The sequence below is a fragment of the Theropithecus gelada genome, unplaced genomic scaffold (genome assembly GCF_003255815.1).
Source record: "Theropithecus gelada isolate Dixy unplaced genomic scaffold, Tgel_1.0 HiC_scaffold_15876, whole genome shotgun sequence".
NCBI classification, from domain to species: domain Eukaryota; kingdom Metazoa; phylum Chordata; class Mammalia; order Primates; family Cercopithecidae; genus Theropithecus; species Theropithecus gelada.
Genome location: NW_020257632.1, coordinates 2109951 through 2134388, shown reverse-complemented (window position 1 = coordinate 2134388; position 24438 = coordinate 2109951). Strand labels below are relative to the sequence as shown.

The 24438-nt window shown below is 33.8% G+C and overlaps 1 non-coding gene across 1 annotated transcript; it reads left to right on the top strand.

The window, feature by feature from the left end:
* Positions 1-17428: 17428 nt before the first annotated feature.
* LOC112617088 lies at positions 17429-17535 on the top strand. Its single transcript, XR_003117846.1, has one exon. It is a non-coding gene; the product is annotated as a U6 spliceosomal RNA (small nuclear RNA).
* Positions 17536-24438: the final 6903 nt, after the last annotated feature.

The following is a 24438-nucleotide window of genomic DNA, read 5'->3' as shown; positions in this document are numbered from 1 at the left end:
TAGTACCCAAATTATTGTCTTCGCTCTGATAGGACAACCTTGCTTCTCAACTCTGATTATTATTAATGAAAAGAATCCCTTCCTAATTAGCTCAGTTAAATGCCTAACAATCGGCAGTATCTTCGCTGGATTTCTTATCATCAACAGTATTACTCCTACTTCAGCTGCCCCAACGACTATACCACTCCACCTAAAACTCACAGCCTTACGTGTGACCATCTTAGGGCTCTTATTAGCAATGGAGTTTAATCTCATAACTAATAACCTTAAACTAAAGCACCCATTACAGATATTCAATTTCTGCAACATACTAGGTTTTTATTCAGCCACAATTCACTGTTCAACTCCCCCACTCAAGTCGTCCACAAGCCAAAATTTGGCTTCACTTCTACTAGACCTAATTTGACTAGAAAAATCTATACCAAAGACCATTTCACAAACCCAAATTTAAGCCTCCACTACTGTATCTACTAAAAAAAGCCTAAACTCTATTTTCTCTCTTTTTTAAAAATTCCATCCATTCAAACCGTACTGTTAATTATCTAATCTATTACCCCGAGTAATTTCAATTGCAACATAAATACTAACAAACAGTGATCAACCAGCAACTACCACTAATCAACACCCATAACTACATAAGGCAGCCACACCCACAGAATGCTCATGCAACAGCCCTGCCCCCTCACCCTCAAAAATTATTCAATTCCCTATGCTATTAAAATCAATCGTGATCACTGCCCCATCACACTCAACTGTACGGACAGCAACTCTATTAATAATCCTAATAATAAATCCCCTCAAATGTCAATATTTGACCCTCATGTTTCAGGATACTCCTCAGTAGCCATCGCCGCAGTATAACCACAACCAACCATCGTACCACCCAAACAAATCAAAAAGACTATTAAACCCACAAAAGCTCCACCAAGATTCAACACAATACCACAACCCACAGCACCACTAACAATTAGCCCCAGGCCTCAATAGAGAGAAGGTTTCAAAGAAAAACCTACAAGCCCTGTAACCAAAAGAATACTCAATAAAAATAAAGCATGAACCATTATTCCCACATGGATTATAGCCATGACTAAAAATATGAAAAACCATCGTTGTATTTCAACTATAAGAACACTAACGACCAACACCCACAAAACACATCCACTAATCAAAATTATTAACTACTCATTCATTGATCTTCCAACACCATCTAATATTACTACATGATGAAACTATGGCTCACTTCTTGGCACCCGCTTAATTCTCCAGATCTTTATAGGATTATTTTTGGCCATACACTGTACGTCAGACACCTCAAATGCCTTCTCTTCAATCGCCCATATTAACTGAGACGTAAATTACAGCTGAATCATCTGCTATTTTCATGCTTATGGTGCCTCAATATTTTTCATCTGCCTCTTCCTACATGTTGGCCGAGGCTTATACTATGGATCATTTATATTCCTAGAAATCTGAAATACTGATTTTTATATATCGAGTTAAGTTTTGTAATTATATTTAATGATACAGTGATAAATAGCCGGGTGGTGTTTAGAGTAGTATGCTGCCTAATGAAGCAAGGAAGCCATCATGATTTAAATTTGATGTACATATAAAGCATAAAGAAATAAGGTAAAAACCAAAAGAATCCAATATGAAAGAAACATTGTTCTTTCAGGACTTACCACAAAGTAGCATTTTCGATTTCCAAGACTTAAAATACTATATGTAATGTAGTGAAGAACAGTCAATTAAAAGACTAAAATTGAAATACTATATACAATTATATATATAAAATACTACCTAATATTAATATTATATTATTATATTAATACTATATAATATTATATATAAAATACTATATACAATTAGTGAAGAACAATTAAAAGACTAAAATTGAAGACTAACAAAATCAAATGTTGATGAAGATGTAGAAAAACTCAGATTTTCATACACTGTGAATTTGAATGTAAAGTATTGCAAGAACTTTAGAATATATTTCAGCTATTTCTTAAAGAGTTAAACATATGTCTGCCATGTAACCAGCTATTCTACTTTTAGGGAAATAAAAGTATATACCCATACAAGGGTTTATATATATATGGTTATGTCAGCTTTGTTTATAATAAGAAAAGCTTAACTCAATTGTCCATCATCAAATGAACAAACCTTGAACTATAGCATAACTATAAAGTAAAATCCTAATCCTCAATAAAAAGAAATTGACTGATACATGCAACAACATGGAAAAATCTCAAAACCAGTATTCTGAGGAAAAATAAGCTAGACACAAAAGAATAAATACTGTACGAGTCCATTAAAAAGTCAAACTAAATTGACAATATAAAATTATTAATTTTGATAGCTAGCTAGCTACATAGATAATTTTTAACATCTCTGTCATCTTAGAAAGTCCAGATACAGCCTTTTAATAATAAAAGGCTACCATCTAAAAATATTAAAATACCATTTTTAACTTCATAGAGCTCTTGAAAAAATAGCTAATTACAGGTTTAGGGCAGGAAATGTAAAAGATGGTGCAATAATATTTTGTCATGCCAGATCATGAGGAAGAATCAGCTGTTGAAAACTGCCAGTCTCATTTGAAATAAAATCACAAGCTAAATTAGAGAGACTATCACTGTTAAAAAATTGAGTAACTTGAGCTTCAACAATGATAAAAATTGCAATGGATTGTTACCCATAAAACATGCTTAAATCTATGAGCCCACAATATTTTTATGAAAAAACAAAATTATCAATTTTAGAGGATAAGAAATTTATCCATCATCTTGAAAGCTGGGGAATAATGGGAAATGATAGATTTTTTAACCTCCCTTTCCTTTATAAATTGTATTATCACATAATGAAATAAAAGCACATCTTTATGAAAATATTAAAAAGAAATGGTAGAATTATAATACCACCATTTTATAACCCCTTCCACAATGAATTAGTAAATCTGCACATTAAGCCTCAACATTACAAATGTTGTAATGCTAATGTTACAAATAGAGAGGTGGCTGGAGTTTTTATGTTTCCTGTAGTCTTGCCCGACACGCCCTTTAGTCTTGACAAAAGGATCTGAGTCTGATTAAACTTCTGGATCCAGTTGCCAACTTTTAGAAAATACAAAAGACAGAGAATCATGTTAAAATGTACTGTGACTGTGCAGCCAGCAAAATCCAGATAGTGGAAAATTTTCTAGGTCAAACACCAGGGTCCTTCAAGAGATAAATTGTAAGACAAAGAAAGAGATGAGGGTTACATTGAATAAGACAAAAAATATATCAGTTAGTAAAAATTGACATGATTAAGTGATATTGTCTAGTGATGTGCCTTTGTGTAATAAAACTTTTTAGTAGGAAATTATTGTACCTTAAAAGGATTAAATTGTTTTGGAAAGAGACAGGAATTTATTTCAGAATAGGACATTTAGAAGGGCTTCTGGGGCACTTGGCAATGCTTTGCTGTACGAACTGGTGGTTATTTCCCTTCGAACAATTCTTTATACACTGGTTTTGTGGGATTTTCTGTCTTTTTCATTTTACTGTAGTAATATTTTTACAAAATGGGAAGAAGAATATTTTTACAAAATTTGTACAAAGAATATTTTTACAAAAGAGGAAGAAGAAGGAAGATTCACACATAAGAGATTCACAAATACAGAATCTATCTCATCAAAAGTTGATTTTAAATTAAACTGTAATATTAAAATTAAATTACTGAACTGGCTACTAATGAAGGATTGAAAATGAATTCAATGATTTCAAAATGAAGTCCCCTTGCTTCATTTTGTAGAAAAACAAAACCCAACATTATGAGGGTCATGAAACTGCATTAAAATCTCTTTAAGTCCTTACAATATAATTCTGTGAGATGGGTTTCTCTTTCATTAAAATGAAATGAAAAACCTGTTTATTTACGTATATTTGCAACACATGTAGCACTGTTATTTATGTAATTTAGATTAAATAAATTAAATACAACAAAAAATCTCATTTGTTACAAAAAATTTAAATATTGATATAAGCAGTATTTATTCAAAGTGTCTTACATAAGCATTTAATTTGAGCAATTGCTATATCACTCATTTATTTATATGTGTGGAACAAAAAAGTTACAATATAAAATTATGTTAATCACCTATACACAGGCTTTCAGCACATAGTAGCCACAGTTTTACAACTCTTGTACTTGCCTATATATGATATCTTATTTGTTTTAATTAAAATATTGTATCTGTTGTATCTACTAATAAAATTTAGACTTGTATTTCACATAATTTGGCTTTTACAATTTAGTTTCTTGTAATCAATTTTATTGTGTTTCAAAAGAATTGCTCTACAATAAATTGGAGTTTAAATAGCGTAGTCCATCATTATAGATAACTTAGGAAGTACTGCCTTTCAACATTTAGCAGAACATCTTTTATTCATTTAGAAATGAATACATATTAAGTTAAATTTTTAAATTCAACTCACCAGATTTTACTGCTTGATATTGCTTCTTAGATCTTAAAAATCTTCTTACCTCACATTTTAATTTGTACTGTGTAACAATATTTCAGTACAGGGCACACTTAGCTAGTTTAATTCAGCGAAATTCAGTTTAGTTCTACTAAATTCCTGCCATGTGAAACATGCAGAGTTAGGCAATAAAGGGACAAAGGAATCATTAATAAATTGTCCCAAGCCTTAAGCAGTTTAGAGTCCAACATGAAGTATAAGAAAGATACACAATTACTTTTTTTGACTTTTATTTGAAGTTCAGATGTAGAAGTGCAGGTTTGTTACATAGGTAAACTCATGTCTTTGCAATTGTGAATAGTGCTGTGATTAACATTACTTTTATATAAATCAAAGAGAATGTGTGACAAGCATTTTATCATGTAGGGAGAAATCATATTTTATTTAAGAGATCAAGGGATCTCTTGCCTAATCAAGATAAATTTGAAAGGTATTAGTAGAGAGAAAGAGAAAAAGCATGAATAAAATAATTAAATGAAAATGCATTGTTCTATATTTTCATATATAAAAGCACTTGAAAGAATGGAAACATAAATGTAATAGTAGATAGCATTTGAAAGATATATTATTGAGGACATCAAATACTCAGGCTAAATAACATTTATTATTTCAAAAACCAATTGCATTGTTACACAGGTCCATGTCTCAGGCTACATGCTAGAAAATAGGGGGTGGGAGAGGAGAAGATGAAAACTACAAAGATAAATTAACAAAACGATCTTGTCAAAAGATACTTATAACATGGTGATACATTCTGTGACATAGGAATTATAAGGTCTAAGAGCATAAAGATGAAAAATGTCTTGTCTTTAAGCTGTGATTTGGGGCTTGAAGTATGTGTAAGGGAAGACTAGACAAAGCAAACAAGAATATTATAGGCTTAGGAGAGAGCATTCATTTATTCAGCTACGTATTTAAAATTCATTGAATTTCCACTAACTTTTAGATTTTCAGTACTCACAACTTTACATATAAATGGAAATACACAGTACATAATCTTTTGCGTCTGATTTCCATTACTTAATATCATGTTTGTGAGACTTGTCTGTGCTATGGCATCTATGCTATGTGAGACTCATCTGTGCTATGCAGTTGATTTGCTTCCACTGATGGAAGGTATTATTTTGCATGAATATACCACAATATACTTATCCACTCTTCTTTGGAGCTATGATTTATGTTGCAGTAAACATTCTTGTAATAATTTTTGTCAAGCATATTATCATGAGTATAAGCATGGGAGTGTAATTTCTGGGTCAAAAGTTGTGAATGGTGCCAAGAGTAACTACCTTATAATATCAAACTATTTTTCAAACCCATATCAATTTATACTCGTACCAGTTCATATGAGAGTTGTCATTAATTTTTGTTCAATTAGACCTTGCCGATATTTAATTTGAGCTATCTTAACATGTCAATACTAGGATGTTGTGGTTTTATTTGCATTTCATTAATTATGAATAACATGTATTGGCACTGTTTATATGATTATCAGCTATTTGGATTCCTTCTTTGGGAAAGTGGCTGTTCAAGTAATGCTATGTTCTCAGAAAGAGTAGCGTCTAGTGAAAAATCGATTTGAGGTTGTGAGGAAGATAATGAGCTTTATTTCAAAGGTCCCAATTTGAGTTACTAGTGAAACTTACAGGTGAAGATTTTTAGTAGAGTGTTGAAAAGTGGTTTGGAGATTGCAAGGAAAGACAGAAATGATTCCTAAATCTCCATCTTTGCAAAGACAGGAAGAAAAAAGTCGACAACACAAGTGGAGAGAAGTTAGATCAGAAATATTATTTTTGATAAAACAAGAAAAAAGGAAGATGCCACAGGCAGATTTTGTGATAGAAAAGTTATTGATGGAGTTAACGTCAAATGACCTCTGTCTTATCGGACAGGAAATTGGTGTGGACTCCGCTAGGGCCAAACTATTTCCAGTGTTCTAAAATCCTGTGCAAACAAAATCCTTTCTCTGTTGCTTTATCTGTCAGAGGGAACTTAATTTTTTCCAGGTTTCCTTCTCCGAAATCTTGTAGTTCTGAGTCTCTTTTAGTTGCTATAAATCTAATCCCTCCTGAGACAGAGTCTCTCTACACAGCGGCTTATATTTGTCACTTCCTAGATCTCTGTCAAGGGCTCCATGACCTCCAAGGTCCCTGGAGTGCCAAACTTCTATAAACTATTAATTTCCTCCAGTGAAATAATCCTTTCCAACAGGGATTTTATGGACTCATCCTTCCAATCATTTTTTTATAGTTTCTATGAAGTAAAACTTTTGCAAAGTTTCTCATGCTTTAACCAATGTATTCTGCAAAAGACTTTTGGACAAATGAAGCATTAAACTCAAATTTATGAATCTCTGTTTTATTGTTATATCCTTAATCTCTTGCTCAATAATTGAGAGATAGACTTGGAACAGAGAACTTCTAAGTGAAAAAATAAGTAACATGGAATGAAGGTTTCTTTAAATTCCAAAAGACATCTCAAATTTTGACTATACCAACAATTTCTGTATCTCTGAAATACCTAGAGGAACTTCACTTTATTCTTTTTTGCCCTCCAAACAACATTATAATATAAAATTTGGTTTATAAATGAATAAAATAGAAAAGTGTATCAAATATAAAAAGTATGTAGCCTTATATAGTATGACAAAAGGAGCACATAAAACAAAGTTTCCTTTGTTGCAAGGGTAAAGTTATAAGTGAACACTTTTTTTGTATATTAGACATCATTTTAATGTACCAAAAATGCTGGTTGTATAATAAAAATATGTTGCCTGATTTTAAACCCAAGCAAAGATTTAGCTTCAACATCTTAGAGTTAGAAATATGAGATCAGAGCCATTTTTTAAAAATTGAGACAGCAGGATAAAAATAATTTATTCATAGGACCATGTTCAATCATTGTCAACATCCCATACTTTTATATAATACTCCAATTTTAAAAATCTAACATTATTATCTAAGTTGATGACATCATGCTTTATTTCTGCCACCTACTTTTTCGTGTTCTGGTAATTCTACTATGCAGAATTTAATTTTCCAATATAAAAAAATAAGAAAACACCTGTCAATCATAAATGCCTCATTTGTGTAACAAAATGAACATATTCCTATAATAAAATTTCTTATGTCAATATAGATATTGTTAGTACAGCTTAATTCTTTCTTATTTTCAGATTACGTAATTAACACAAATTGAAGTTCTAGTTTTTTCTGTGTTCCCAAAGGATCATTTATTTCTCATATAGAGGTTCATCAAACACTTTGGAGTTTGTTTTCAATATAAACACTATTACTGGGAAAAATATTATGTCTGCTGAATAAGGCTTACATTTGCTTTCCATGCTAGTAATAGGCATTTTATTAGACTGTGTTTAAGGAACTATCTGAAGAAAGAAGTATAAGCAACTATAAAGGAAAATCCTACCCTGGTAAGGAGAATTATTACTCCTAAGGAATAACACAAAGTGCTTCATGAAAATACCAAAATAATCATTCTTATAATTAGTTAGTAGATAAGATGAACATCATAGCTATTACTCTAGGGGGAACACATATTTTTTAATAGCCCAGTGTCTAAAGTCATTTTATAAAGGCTTAGGCTAGGAACTCTGTAGTTTAAAATCTAAACTGACACAAGCAACTCTTTCAATATTTTGTAACTTTCCTTTTATTCTTTTTGGTTCTCTTTATAGACCATTTATTTTACTATTTGAAAGAGGAAGTAATATTCACTTATGAAATAATTTTCAGTACCATTTGAAGCCGTTAAAGAAAAAATGTTTAAAAAATAGAACTATAACCAGTCTCTTATTTCACTGCAGTATATTGTGCACAATTAGTGATTATTTATGTTCCCTCTAATTGTTAAACACTGTTAAGAATCTTGATACAATAATATAAAACATCTTACCAATCTTTTATATAGGGTATTTTCACCTGTGGTTTAATGACTATATTATTAATTTAATCTGTATTTTTATAAAAGATTCCCAAAGATTTCCTGTCTTTTTTCTGGAATATAGGAAGGAAAGTTAGAAGAGAACAGAAGATTAGATGATCACCTCGCAAGGGATGAAGTCAGACTTCATTTTTTTCATGTCATACCTGATTCTTTAATGACTCTGGCATGGTGGATCTTAGAAGAGTGTCCCTAAATTATGAGTTCTCACTTATTTCTGCTAAAAACACTGATTATATTTTGTACATATCTACTGATGACTTTTCTCAGTGCCATCATTAAAAGTCATGTATGCATTTTTGGAAGACAAAAAAGCAAAATTATTCTGTGCATATAAAGGATGTTTTAGCTGGCTGATTATAGCAGAATGAGGGACCTTTTAAAATTCGTATCACAACACAGGCAAGAAGTGAGTGTTGGTACATGAGAGTAGAAAATAAAAAAAGAAAGAGTTCAACTTCAAATCTGAAAAAAAAAAAAAAAAGAAATTGATGAAAGCACATCATACCTTAAACTTGACTCCATAGTCCAAAAAACTACCAAAAAATAGCATAGCATATTAGAATTAATTATGCTTTCAGAATATGCAAGAGAAAGAATAAAAGTATGATTAAACAAGTTTATAAAGAATACAGTGGTAAAACCCAAGGACCAAGTAGAAATTTTCCAGAATAACATTGGTTCTCATTGTACATATTTCTTTTTCTCAATCATTCATTGTGTCAATAGCGTCACAATCAAACCAATTGTTTTGGTCAAAACCCTCGACATCTTCTGTGAATTTCTCTTTCTCTGTCTTTCAGTATATAATCCAGTAGCCTATTTTATCTGCCTTACCTCCAAAATACATATCAAATATTGCCTCTTCTTTCAATTTCACCTTCTACCAACTTTTTCTAAACCCCATCCTCTCTCACCTCAGCTACTTCAAAAGTATCTGTGTCAAAGTCTTTTAAATTCCAACATCCCCAATATCTCTCCTCAGTTTACAGGTGTTGCCTTCCCACAAATCTGTTGTTTATGACACCCATAAGGTAAGTATCATTAACTTGAAGTTGAGGTGAATGGGCCATACACAAAGACCAGTCAATTGAAAAGTGTAATCCCTGGAGTTAGGAACTATGTGAAGATAAGCTTTTTTCATGTGGTTACTATCACATGAAAAGGAGTGGAAGCATACAGAGTGAAAGTCCAATAAGATTTTGGAAAAATTCTGTTGCCAAAAACCTAATCAGTTTGACCTGTCAAAGCCCACGTCTATTTGACTCTTAAAGCCAGCCCTGGATCTCCAAGCCCACAGTAGCGGAAAGAGTCATCAAAAGTGTGTAGACACTAGCAGCATACTGCACAATGCCACTACAGATATGGTCACAGAGGATAATACACGAGAGAGTTTGTCCCTGACAGCAAATTTTATTGTGAGAGCATGGAGGCCATGAGGCATAATAAAAAAGAAAAGTTTTTATTTTTTCTTTCTAAAAAAATGTATCCTGCTGTCAAGGTTGAAAGTCTCTGGAGTTTCTGCACAGCAGATTTTTAACATTGACATGTAACTGTGACAACTATATATATTCTATTCTTACCTTTCTGAAATAGAATATAAAATACAGTTTGTCATGTTTCTTACTGCATCATTATATATTGACTTGGCTCAAGATTACATATAATTTTTTTTTGTTTTTTTTTTTTAGTTTATTGGTCACTTGGTCATGAGAAGATACAACCTGGACTTGGAACTAAATGCATATATTATATGGAACACTGATATTTTCTCCTTTCATAATTTGTGAATACCTTTTGTGTGGGGGGAAAAGGGTGAGTATGGATATTTAGTCAGGAAAAGACAGACCATGGTGATGACTAATAAGGTGTCCTGCTTGCATCCATTCTGTCTTACATCTGTATTAAATTTCCAGGGTATTTGGTTCCCAGTTAAAAACTATAATGTTCTGTATCCTTTGCAGCTAAGTATGGCACACAAATCAATTCTATCTACCAAGATGCAAGAAGAAACAGATTTAACTTTTGTGTTGGGACTTTAAAATGAAAGGTGTTTACATTCCCTTTGATCTTTCTCCCTTCCTGTTAGCTAGGATTTATTCATGATCGAGGAGGTAGAAAGGCATTTTGAATCGAGAGATAGAAACAAACAATTTATGATGATAGATCAAGAAGATAAGTCGAAACTGTTTCCCCAATACTATGGTTCTTAATTATTGGAGAATAATATTTAATCTAAAACTGTTAAAAGTAAATATCTATCTTATTGACTCTCCTATGGTATATAGACCTTCAAAAATAGCATCTTATAACTTATATCCAAAATAATGGGCCTCTAAATTAATTTTCCCAATCTACACTGGCCTCACTAAAATAGATTCTCTACACTGCAGCTAAAGGGAAAATTTTCAAATAATTATTAGAGTTCTGCTTCTGCATTAAAAGTTGGAAGCTGAAAACAAAATTGTAACAGTAAGAAAAAAATTTAATTTACAAAATCATAATTCTTTATGGAAACGTCAGAGATCTGAAGCCACAAGAACCTAAGTGAACTGGATTCCAAAGAGTGAAACACCCCTCCAAATAGAGATGAGACACAGAAACCATTTCACCTTTGACAAAACACAAAAGGAAGTTACCAGTTAGGAATAAACAAAAGCAGAGTGGAGTTCACATCCACTCGAAAGTTATCTTTCACAGGCCACTTTCAGGTGCTCAAATCAAGGCAGGAAAAGTGCTTCCCTAGGTGGCACAGATATGCCTGTAGTGAACACGTCTGACTCCAGAACAAACATAAAACACTGTCCATTCCCTTTATACATCTTTTTCATATAAAGCCAAAACTTATGCCACTGAGAGAAGGGACAACAAGAAACTTTGTCCCCTGGGCCCAGACATGCTTCACTACTTCCGAGAGAGTCCCTAGGCCCCACACTAAGCACAAAGCAAAAGCAGTTCACCACTGGAGGAATCTGAAGTTTGCAGTGCACTGAAGGAAATGATAGCAACAAGAAAAATATCAATCCAACTCAATTACTTGTTAGAGTCACTCATCCCTCCCACAACATACACACATAGATTAACAGCCTGAGATAATACGAGGAGCACCTACGTCTGGACATAAATGCCATTTTTTACACAATATCAGGCATTTAGTTTAAAAATAATCAAAAGACACACAAAAAAGGCAAGAGAGAAATCAATCAACACAATTAAACTCGATGATGACTTGGATGTAAGAATTGTCAAACAAGGATTTTAAAATACCCACAAAAATATATAGTTTTTAAATCTAGAAAGGTGGACAAAAGACATGAGCTGTTAAAGAATTTCAACAGAAAGATAAAAACTATAAAGACAATTTAGGTCAAGATGGAGTAAGCACAACTTCCATCTCCCAGTGATTACAACTGAAATTGTAGACAAAATATTTTAAAATTATATGAGTACTCTAAAACATATAAAACAATAAAATCATAACAGGTAAATTGGGAACTAAAGTAAAAAATTTAGTACTAAACTCTAGTAAGTATGAGTTTTCTCAGGGAGCAGAGGCCATTCTAACTTTGCCTCTCTGCCTTGACCCAAGGGTGGGCTGAATCCAGTAACTGTCCAGTAAAAGCTGACAGCAAAACTCTAAGAGATACCATGTATTTCTAGTTATAATTTTGGTGGGAAAAGGGATTGGTCCATGTAGAAGTTTGGAAAGAGGATCTATGTGCTTTGCTTATTTTTGTTGTTGTTGTTTGCCCTTTCCTTTCTTGGTCCTAACCAAGGCTGGCTATATTTGGTTCTAACCAACTACAGAATTGTACTGCCACAGCAAAAATGATCAGGTACTCAAAATGCTGAGAAATAATTATCTGAGACCAGAGAAACCAGGAAATAGAACCTCTGTTGTCCAGAGTGTGAAGTGAATACTCATTATTTTTTCTTTGATTTTCTCTTGTCATTTTATCTCAAAGTTGGCCAAGGTACATGGAACCACACAATATCACGGAAGACTGAAACAATAAGACAACTCCAACTTCTGTCCAGAAGAACTGGACAAAGGTGTCTCTGGGAGCCAGAAAGTGTCATAGAAATCCTGGATTATGGTATTAAATCAAGCAAAATTCCAAAAAAGTAGCAGACTCAAACTTCAGGGAAGCTCTGAAGATTATAATTCATAGCTCAGCATTTTACCCATCAATGGGGTGAGGAGACAATTTACTTTCCTGCACCTTTTAGTTATAAAAAAAGTGGCGGCACCCAAAGAGATATACATTTCCAAGGACTTCTGACTCTTTCAGTGTGTAGGAAAAGTGGGTTCCAGAAGCCTGAGGGCATTCCTTCAAAAAGAGATGCAGATGCTAGCAGTAAGGACAGAAAACACACTGGGTACCAGACTGTAAGAAAATGATAAAGGAATCAAGAGAAGATGTTAGTAGAATATTAATATTTGCTACACTCCCATAGCTTTATCTGTTGGGCTTGAACTGGTTCTTGCCCAAATATTTTCCTAAATGAACAAGAACGCATTACACTTATCTAGAGAATTCAATTGTACCAGACATCACTTTTTCCCTTAAAGTTGAAGAAACTACACACACACACATCTATATCTCTATCTATATATATGTATATTACAGCCATAAATAGGACACATATTTAATTGCCTTGATGGAAAATTAAATCTGTGGAGTTGGACGCAGTGGCTCACACCTGTAATCCTAGCACTTTGGGAGGCCGAGGAAGGTGAATTTCTTGATCCCAGGAGTTTGAGACCAGTCTGGGCAACATGGTGAACCCTGTCTCTACAAACGGTACAAAAAAATTAGCTGGGTATAGTAATGCGTACCTGTAGTCCCAGCTACCCTAGGGGCTGAGGTGGGAGGATCACTTGAGGTAGGGAGGTCGAGGCTGCGGTGAGTCATGATTGTGCAACTGCACTCTAGCCTGGGTGGCAGAGTGAGATCCTGTCTCACAAAAAAGAAAATGTATAAGTTTGAAGTGCGTATTTATACATTATTGAAAAATTGATAAACCTATATGAGCTGGATTGGTGACTTTGGGGAAAGAAATGGAATCTTCCAATCTAGGTCTGAGCCAGGACACAGGTAATCAATTCAAAATCATTAATAAATTGATAGAAGGCTATGGTTCTACAGAAAAAAAAAACAACATTTCAATCAACATTTTATTGGTATATCTTCCTACATGCTAATAGGAATTGATTAGAGAGTGTTTCACACATTATGAACAAAGTGTCACTGGCAATACATGCTGTTTATTGTTTCATGCTACTTATTCGATTTTATGATTCAGCTTCTGGCATGATTGTTATCAACAATGCCATTTTTACTAACCAGTGCAGCTGCTTCTGCTCACAACATACCATTCACCAAGCACCATCACCCCATAGCAACCTCACACCTATTCTGATGTGGTCACTGAACACCACTTCTAATTTACGTTGTTACCTCTACTGGTCCCACTGCTCCTAAAACTGGCTTTGCCATCACTGGACATTACCACCATGTTTTAGGGGCACTACTGTCATTTCTTCCCAGGATCAACCAGTTCCATGGTTGCAATTCTTCTCTTACAAGCCCTTGTTAATCTTTTTGAACAACTCTACCAATCTTGGGCATCTCTGACTTAAACTTACCACATTCATTGCACCAGCCTCACAATGTACCAAACCTGTACAATGTTCTGTGGCCAAATATGGGGAAATGTTTCTCTCTCTTTTTTTAATATCAGTCTCTATTGGAAACTCAGTTTTTGTTTTACTAATATTCTTACATCTATTTTATATCTTTACTATTTAATAACTGGTATGAATACTGTTATCCTAAAAACATATAAAATATGTTTTAAAATTTAATAAAAAATGCTGTTAGAGAGACCTTTAAGAATTTCTGTATACTAGAAATAAAAATGTTAAGGAAAAAAAAATAATACTGAAACTATAGCCCACAACTTAGGCAGGAGAAAATGGATCCATTTAAACCAAAGCAAACTATACTTATGTTTCAGAACAAACAGTAAAAACAGACCTATTAAGACTATCATGGACATGACATAATTTTACATAAAATTTAAAGACTTAGACAAAAGGCTCCTAGAGCTAATAAACAACTTCAGTAAAATTTCAGAATGTAAAACTAATGTACAAAAATCAGTAGCATTGCTATGTATGAGTAGCATTCAAGCTGGGAGTCAAATCAAGAATGCAATTCCATTTAAAATAATCAGAAAAGAATAGCTAGTAATACATTTAACTGAGGATGTGAAGAATCCTACAAGTAGAACTACAAAACACTGCTGAAAGAAATCATAGAAGACACAAACAAATGGAAAAACATGCCATGTCATAGACGGAAAAAACCAATATCATGAAAATGAGCATACTACCTGAAGCAATCTACAGATTCAATACTATCTCTATCAAATTACCAACATTATTTTTCACAGAATTAGAATAAACTATTCTAAAATTCATATGGAAACAACAACAAAAAGAGCTCAAATAGCCAAAGTAATCCTAAACAAATAACAAAGCCAGAGCCATCATATTACTTGACTTCAAACTATACCATAAGGCTACAGTAACCCAAACAGGTTTTTTCTTTACTAATATAAAAGTAGACACATTGACCAATGGAACAAGCTGTAGAACCCAGAAATAAAGCCATGACACTTACAGCCATCTGGTCTTTGACAAAATTGACAAAAATGAGCAATGGGGAAATTATTTCCTATTCATTAAATGGTGCTGGGATAGCTGGCTAGTCAAATGTAGAATGAAAATGGATCTCCACTTTTAACTTTATACAAAAATTAACTCAAAATGGATTAAAGATTTAAATGCAAGAATTCAATCTGTAAGAATCCTACAAGAAAACCTAGAAAATATCATTCTGGACATTGGTCTTGGGAAGGAATTTACGACTAAGTTCTCAAAAGAAATTTCAACAGAAACCGAAATTGACAAATGGGACCTAATGAATCTCAAGAGCTTCTGCACAGCAAGAGAAACTATATACAGAGTAAACAGGCAACCTACAGAATGGGAGAAAACTATGCATCCAACAAAGGTCTAACATCCAGAATCTGTAAGGAATTTAAACAATTCAACAAGCAGAAAAACAAATAAGCCCATTAAAAAGTGTACAAAAGGCATGAGCAGACACTTCTCAAGAGAAAATATATAAGTGGCCAACAGACATGTGAAAAAAATGTTCAACATCACTAATCATCAGAGAAATGCAATTAAAACCACAATAAGATATCATCTCACACCAATAAGAATGGCTATTACTAAAAAGTCAAACAATTAAAGATGCTGGTGAGGCTGCATTGAAAACAGAATACTTATACACTGTTGGTGGAAATGTACATTACTCCAGCCACTGCGGTAAACAGTTTGAAGATTTCTCAAATAATTAAAAATAGAATTATCATTCAACCTAGCAATATCGTTGCTAGGTATATACCCAAAGGAAACTAAATTATTCCACCTGTATTTTCATCACAGATATTCACAATCACAATAGCAAGGATGTGGAATCAACTTAGATTCCCATCAACATTGGATTGGATAAAGAAAATGTGGTACATATACACCACAGAATACTATGCAGCTGTAAAGAAGAATGACATAATTTCTTTTGCAGCAACATGGGATACAGCTGGAGGCTATTATCCTAAGCAAATTAATGCAGGAACAGAAAACCAAATACCAAATGTTCTCACTTGTAAGTGGGACCTAAGTGTTGGGTACACATGGACATAAAGATGGGAATGACAGAGGGTTACTTGAGGAGGGGAGGAGGAAGGGGGAAAAAGTCTGAAAAACTACCTATTGGGTACTATGCTTACTATCTGAGTTATGGGGATATTTGTACCCCAAACTTCAGTGTCACACAATATGCCCATCTAACAAACCTGAACTTATATCATCAGAATCAAAAATAAGAGTTGAAATTATATTTTAAAAATTAACTGTCATGGACATTATAATACTTCATTCATTCTAATTGCTTAGCATCTCTGCTCCACCTCTCCAACTCATACTGAGCAGTCAACAATCAAAGAGTTTCATTCCAGGTTAAACTAGTGATACACTACCTAAATAAACAGATGTGTCATATGAAGATGGTGCCCAACATAAGTGGAGTGAGAAAGAGTTGCAGAGAAAATTCAGAAGTAACTTTAGATTTTCACAGGCTTTAGAAGATTGCAAAAAAGGAAAAAGAGCAACTCACTATGACATTTGGCTTCAGGATATTACCTGTTGTCACATTTAACAGAATGAATGTCTATGCCCCAAAATAAGGTAGCAAACTCAGGAACCTGAGAATCCTGAATAAAAGCTGCCCACACCATTTTCCTCTTACCTATCACACTACTTTAACTATCCCAAGGGGAAGACATCTTTAAAGTTCTGAAAGAAAAAAAAATCTATCTATCCAAAATTTTATAACCACTGAAAACATATTTCAAAAATGAAGACAAAATACATACATTTCCAGACATCTGAAATCTGAAATAATTCCTCACTAGCAGATTTACACTATAAGAAATGTTAAAGAATGTCTTCAGTCAGAAGAAAAATATCACTCTATTATCAGAATGTATAAATTAAATTAGAAGTCAATTGCAAAATAAAATACTTAAATATTTGGAAATTTAAAAGTTTTAAAATTAAGTAATTTTCAATAATTTATCATTCAATAAGGATATCAATAGATTAAATGGAAACTATTTAGATCTGAAAAGTAAAAACACTAAAAAGCAACATTTATGTGATTTAGCTAAAACAGTACTCAGAGGAAAAGTAATAGCTCTTAACATTTGTATAGCAAAAGATAAATGGTCTCAATGAATGACTTCAGATTTCTCATTTGATATAGAGAAAAGGAGAATATCAAATACAAAGTCAAGAAAAGAAAGGGGTGCTCACTTTGGCAGCACATATACGACAATTGGAACGATACCAAGTAGATTAGCATGGCCCCTGGACAAGGATGACACTCAAATTCGTGAAGCATTCCATATTTCTGGAGCTTCTAACTACGAAGGGAAGTTCATCAGACTAACAGCACATTCCTCAGCAGAAACTCTACAAGTCACAAAAAAGTGGGGGACAATAGTCAGCATTCTTAAAGAAAATAATTTTCAACCCAGAATTTCATATCCAGCTAAACTAAGCTTCATAAGTGAATGAGAAATAAAATCCTTTTCAGACAAACAAATGCTGATGGATTTCATCATTTCATCATTCTGAAGGAAGCACTAAATATGAAAAGGAAAAACAGTACCAGCCACTGCAAAAACACATCAAAATATGCAGGCAAAAGACACTAAGAAGAAACTCCATCCACTAGTGTGCAAAATAACCAGCTAGCATCATGATCACAGGATGAAATTCACACATAACAATACTAACCTTAATTGTAAATGGGCTAAATGTCCCCAGTTAAAAGACACAGATTGGCAAATTGGACAAAGGGTCAAGACCCATTGGCGTGCTATATTCTGGAGACCCATCTTACGTGAAAAAGACACACAAAGTTTCAAAATAATGGGACGGAGGAAAATTTACCAAGAAAATTGAAAGAAAAAAAAAGCAGGGGTAGCAATCCTAGTCTCTAACAAACAGACTTTAAACCAAGAAAGATTAAAAAAAAAAAAAAAGACAAGGACATTATGTAATGGTAAAGAGATTGATTCAACAAGAAGAGTTAACCATCCTAAATATATATCCGCCCAATACAGGAGCACCCAGATTTCTAAAACAATTTCTCACAGACATACAAAGAGACTTAGACTCCCACACAATAATAGTGGGAGACGTTAACACCCCACTGTCAATATTAGACAAATCAATGAGACAGAAAATTAACAAGGCTATTTAAGACTTGAAGTCAGATCTGGATCAAGTGGACCTAATGGACATCTACAGAAATTTCCACCCCAAATTAACAGAATATACATGCTTCTCAGTGCTACATGGTACTTATTCTAAAATCAACTACATAATTGAGGGTAAAACATTCCTCAGCAAATGCAAAAGAACTGAAATAATAACAGTCTCTCAGACCAGAGTGCAATTGAATTAGAATTCAGGATTAGGAAACTCACTCAAAACCACATAACTGCGTGGAAATTGAACAGCCTGCTTCTAAGTGACTCCTGGGTAAATAATGAAATCAAGGCAGAAATCAAGAAATCCTTTGAAACCAATGAGAATGAAGAGACAACATACCAGAATCTCTGGGACACAGCTACAGCAGTGCTAAGAGGGAAATTTATAGCACTAAATGCTCATGTCAGAAAGCTAGAAAGACGTAAAGTTGACACTGTAACATTACAGTTAAAAGAACTACAGAAGCAAAAGGAAATAAATCCAAAAGCTAGCAGAACACTAGAAATAACTAAGATCAGAGCAGAACTGAAGGAGATAAGGACATGAAGAACCCTTAAAAAAATCAATGAATTCAGGAGCTGTTTTCTTTTTTTTAAATTAACAAATCTACCCATCTGACAAATGTCTAATATCCAGAATCTACATGGAACTTAAACAAATTTACAAGAAAAAAAAAAAAACCCATCAAAAAGTGAGCAAAGGATGTGAACAGACACTTCTCAAAAGAAGGCATTTATGGGACCAACAAATACGTGAAAAAATGCTTAACATCACTGATCATTAGAGAAATGCAAATCAAAACCACAGTGAGATACCATCTCAGGCCTGTCAGAATGCTGATTATTAAAAAAGTCGAGAAACAATAGATGCTTGCAAGAATGGGGAGAAATAGGAACGATTTTACACTCTTGGTGTGAATGTAAATTAGGAGCTAGAACCAGAAATACCATTTGACCCAGCAATCCCATTACTGGGTATATACCCAAGGGATTAGAACTCATTCTACTACAATGACACATGCACACATATGTTTATTGCAGCACTATTCACAATAGCAAAGACTTGGAGCCAACCCAAATGCCTATCAATGATAGGCTGGATAAAGAAAATGCGGTACATATGTCCCTTGGAATACTATGCAACCATAAAAATGAATGAGATCATGTCCTTTGCAGGGACATGGATGAAGCTGAAAGCCATCATTCTCAGCAAACTAATACAGGAACAGAAAATCAAACACCACATGTTTTCACTCATAAGTGGGAGCAGAACAGTGAGAACACATGGACACAGGGAGGTGAACAACACACACCAGGGCCTATCAGCAGGTGTGGGGTGAGGGCAGGGAGAGCATCAGGACAAATAGCTAATGCATGTGAGGCTTAAAACCTAGACAACGAGTTGATATATGTGGCAAACCACCATGGTACACATATACCTAAGTAACAAGCCTGCACAATCTGCACACGTATCCCAGAACTTAAAGTAAAATTAAAAAATTAAAATTAAAGAAAGAAAGGGAATAATAATGACATCAGAGGTCAATGAAATGGAAAACAGAAAATGATAGAAAGCATTAATGAAAGAAAAAGATGATTAAAAAATAAATCAATAAACCTCTAGTCTGACTGATTGGGCATAACGTACAAACAGTACAAAGTACCAATACCAAGAATATAGGTGGTGACATCAATACAAATTCTATGAATATTAAAAATATGGTGTTAACATTATGAACGACTTTACAATAGTATATTCAACAACTTAAATGAAATATTTAAATATTTAGAAAGACACAAACTACTAAAATTTACAAAAGAATAGATCACCTAATAGCCCTATGCCAATTAAATAAATTGAAATTTTACTTTAAAAACTGTCCATGAAAATTTATTTAATAAATGTACTTCAATAAAAATACTCAACCGTTAAATGGAATCAAGGAAAAACATATTGCTTAAATGTGAAGACAGACTGTTTTCCTCCTAAATCAGAAACAATGCGAGGATATGCTCGTTCACTCTTATTTTTTATTGAACAAGATTTCTAGCCAATGCAATAAGAAAAAGAAATAAAGACAACCATATTAAAATGGAAGAAGTAAAACTGTCATTATTTACAGACATATTATTGTCTTTTGTATGGAAAATTTTATAGAATCTAAAACAAATGGCACTAGAAATAATAATAAAGAAACTAGAACAAAATACAGTATTCAGAAATAGATATACAGACTTATGTCCAATTGCTTTCCAAAACAATGTAAAAAATTCAAGACTGAAAGAACATTAACATATGATTCTAAAATATTGTATAACCAGATATGAAAATTACCTATGATCATTATATAACAACATACATGAAAACATACTCAAAATAGATCATGAACTTCAATGCATAGTGTAAAACTCTAAAAGGTCTAGAAGATAAGTTCCAGAGAATATCTTTCTGAGTTTGTATTAGACAACAATTTCTTAGATATAACTCTAAATGCAAAAAAAAAAATCAAAGACAATTCATATAAATTGAATTTCATCAAAATAAAGGAAAAAAGACTACAAGAAAACTTGCTATATCATATATACCATGGGAAATTTATCACTTCTTCAAACATTTTTCAGGTCTCTAAAATAATTATATGTAGTCATACTTCACTTAATGATGGAGATACATTCTGAGAAACGTGATTTGTTGAATTTGTCATTATGTAAACATACTAGAGTGTACTTACCCAAACCTAAATGGTACAACCCAATACACACCTAAGCTATATGGTATAGCTTATTGCTCCAGGGCTGCAAACCTGTACCACATGTTACTGAATACTACAGGCAGGGTAATGCAATGGTGAGTGTTTGTTCATTTAAATTTAGAAAAGGTACAGTAAAACCACTATAGAAAGATAAAATTTGGTTCACCTGTATAGTAACTTATTAGCATACAGAACTAGCAGTTGCTCTGGATGAGACAATGAGTGAGAGGTGAGTAAATGGGAGGACCTAGGACACTACACGACTGTAGACTTTATAAACATTGTAGAAATAGGCTGCCCTAAATTTATTTCTTTAAATTTCTTTCCTCAATAATAAATTAACCTTTGCTTACTATAATGTTTTTACTTTATAAACTTTAATTTTTTTACTGTATGACATTTTTATAATAACACAACTTAAAATACACATTGTATAGATGTACAAAAATATTTTATTTCTTTATATCCTTATTCCATAAGTTTTTTTCTATGAAAATTTTTACATTTAAATTTTTTGTTAAAAACTAAGGCACAAATACATGCATTAGCCTAGGGCTACAAAGAATTGGGATCTGTAGCAATACCACAGTCTTCCACTTCCACATCTTGTCTCGCTGGGAGGTCTTCAGGGGCAATAACAGAGATGGAGATGTCATCTCCTCTGATAGCAATGCCTTCTGGAATACTCCTGGATGACCTGCCTGAGGCTGTTTTACAGTTAACTTTTTCTTTTTTATATAAGTAGGAATACAAAGTACAGTATAGTATAGTAAATACACAAACCAACGACATAGTCTTTCACTATCATGATCAAGTATTATTAACTGTACATAATTGTATGTGCTATAATAATATATAATTGGCAGTGCAGTAGGTTTGTTTACACCAGCATCACCATAAAAATGTGAGTTGTGTGTTACACTAAGGCCTTACAACAGTTGCATCACTAAGAAATAGTAATTTTTCATCTCCATTACAATTTCATAGGATTATTGTTGTCTATGCTGTTCATCATTGACAGAAATACCATCATGCAGTGCATGCCTCTGTGTGTCTGTGTGTGTGAGTGTATATTTTATGTATGCATAAAATAGACACTTTGTGTTCTGTTACAAGCCACTGCAGAATTCTTTTTATTATTATTATAATTTAAGTTCTAGGGTACATGTGCATAACATGCAGGTTTGTTACATATGTATACTTGTGCCATGTTGGTGTGCTGCACCCATCAACTCGTCAGCACCCATCAACTCATCATTTACATCAGGTATAACTCCCAATGCAATCCCTCTCCCTCCCCGCTCCCCATGATAGGCCCCGGTGTGTGATGTTCCCCTTCCTGAGTCCAAGTGATCTCATTGTTCAGTTCCCACCTATGAGTGAGAACATGCGGTGCTTGGTTTTCTGTTCTTGTGATAGTTTGCTGAGAATGATGGTTTCCAGCTGCATCCATGTCCCTACAAAGGACACAGACTCATCCTTTTTTATGGCTGCATAGTATTTCATGGTGTATATGTGCCACATTTTCTTAATCCAGTCTGTCACTGATGGACATTTGGGTTGATTCCAAGTCTTTGCTATTGTGAATAGTGCCGCAATAAACATACGTGTGCATGTGTCTTTATAGCAGCATGATTTATAATCCTTTGGGTATGACCCAGTAACGGGATGGCTGGGTCATATGGTACTTCTAGTTCTAGATCCTTGAGGAATCGCCATACTGTTTTCCATAATGGTTGAACTAGTTTACAATCCCACCAACAGTGTAAAAGTGTTCCTATTTCTCCACATCCTCTCCAGCACCTGTTGTTTCCTGACTTTTGAATGATTGCCATTCTAACTGGTGTGAGATGGTATCTCATTGTGGTTTTGATTTGCATTTCTCTGATGGCCAGTGATGATGAGCATTTTTTCATGTGTCTGTTGGCTGTATGAATGTCTTCTTTTGAGAAATGTCTGTTCATATCCTTTGCCCACTTTGTGATGGGGTTGTTTGTTTTTTTCTTGTAAATTTGTTTGAGTTCTTTGTAGGTTCCGGATATTAGCCCTTTGTCAGATGAGTAGATTGCAAAAATTTTCTCCCATTCTGTAGGTTGCCTGTTCACTCTGATGGTAGTTTCTTTTGCTGTGCAGAAGCTCTTTAGTTTAGTTAGATCACATTTGTCAATTTTGGCTGTTGTTGCCGTTGCTTTTGGTGTTTTAGACATGAAGTCCTTGCCCATGCCTATCTCCTGAATGGTTTTACCTAGGTTTTCTTCTAGGGTTTTTATGGTATTAGGTCTAAAATTTAAGTCTCTAATCCATCTTGAATTAATTTTTGTATAAGGAGTAAGGAAAGGATCCAGTTTCAGCTTTCTACTTATGGCTAGCCAATTTTCCCAGCACCATTTATTAAATAGGGAATCATTTCCCCATTTCTTGTTTTTCTCAGGTTTGTCAAAGATCAGATGGCTGTAGATGTGTGGTATTATTTCTGAGGACTCTGTTCTGTTCCATTGGTCTACATCTCTGTTTTGGTACCAGTACCATGCTGTTTTGCTTACTGTAGCCTTGTAGTATAGTTTGAAGTCAGGTAGCGTGATGCTTCCAGCTTTGTTCTTTTGACTTAGGATTGTCTTGGCAATGCGGGCTCTTTTTTGGTTCCATATGAACTTTAAAGCAGTTTTTTCCAATTCTGTGAAGAAACTCATTGGTAGCTTGATGGGGATGGCGTTGAATCTATAAATTACCTTGGGCAGTATGGCCATTTTCACGATATTGATTCTTCCTATCCATGAGCATGGTATGTTCTTCCATTTGTTTGTGTCCTCTTTTATTTCACTGAGCAGTGGTTTGTAGTTCTCCTTGAAGAGGTCCTTTACATCCCTTGTAAGTTGGATTCCTAGGTATTTTATTCTCTTTGAAGCAATTGTGAATGGAAGTTCATTCATGATTTGGCTCTCTGTTTGTCTGTTATTGGTGTATAAGAATGCTTGTGATTTTTGCACATTAATTTTGTATCCTGAGACTTTGCTGAAGTTGCTTATCAGCTTAAGGAGATTTTGGGCTGAGACAATGGGGTTTTCTAAATATACAATCATGTCATCTGCAAACAGGGAAAATTTGACTTCTTCTTTTCCTAACTGAATACCCTTGATTTCTTTCTCTTGCCTGATTGCCCTAGCCAGAAATTCCAACACTATGTTGAATAAGAGTGCTGAGAGAGGGCATCCTTGTCTTGTGCCAGTTTTCAAAGGGAATTTTTCCAGTTTTTGCCCATTCAGTATGATATTGGCTGTGGGTTT